This window comes from Zonotrichia leucophrys, chromosome 6, assembly GCF_028769735.1.
Source record: "Zonotrichia leucophrys gambelii isolate GWCS_2022_RI chromosome 6, RI_Zleu_2.0, whole genome shotgun sequence".
NCBI classification, from domain to species: Eukaryota; Metazoa; Chordata; class Aves; order Passeriformes; family Passerellidae; genus Zonotrichia; species Zonotrichia leucophrys.
The window spans coordinates 33651284-33651820 of NC_088176.1; positions in this window are offsets into that span (position 1 = coordinate 33651284).

Here is a 537-nt window from a genome sequence, read left to right on the forward strand (position 1 = left end):
TCTGAGAATAATGTCACTTAATTTAAATTTGTAATTCCGAGTATTTTACTTTATTAAGTTCAAGTTGCTTAGAAAGCCTTTGCCTGTGGTGGGGAGTGCTGCCAGAGACACAATCAGGTGCTGCTCAGGTGCTTCCTGAGGGTGTTTCCAGGGGGGCTCTTGTGGGGCAGGCATGGAGGGAGCCGGGTTTGATGCAGGATAGAGAGGGTAGGATAAACCAATCTGTACTGCTTTAATAAATAACTTGTGAAAAGGGGTGCAACTAAACAGAAATAATTTAAAATAGGCAATCTTTTAAAACAAGAATGTAGTGCATTTCCATAATGTGCAATGAATGAATTAATTACCTAACTGCCATCTTTTCCTCCCCTCTGTGGTGTCCTGTTTGCACAGGAAAATGTTCAGGTTGCTGTTACTGACTGCAGGTAAGACTTCTGCCTTGACCAAAATGAGTGCTGGATGTTCCATATGGTTTCCTTGGCACCAGACTGCATACCTGGCCTGCTTTTGAGGTTTCTGGGCACTGCTGTGACTGAT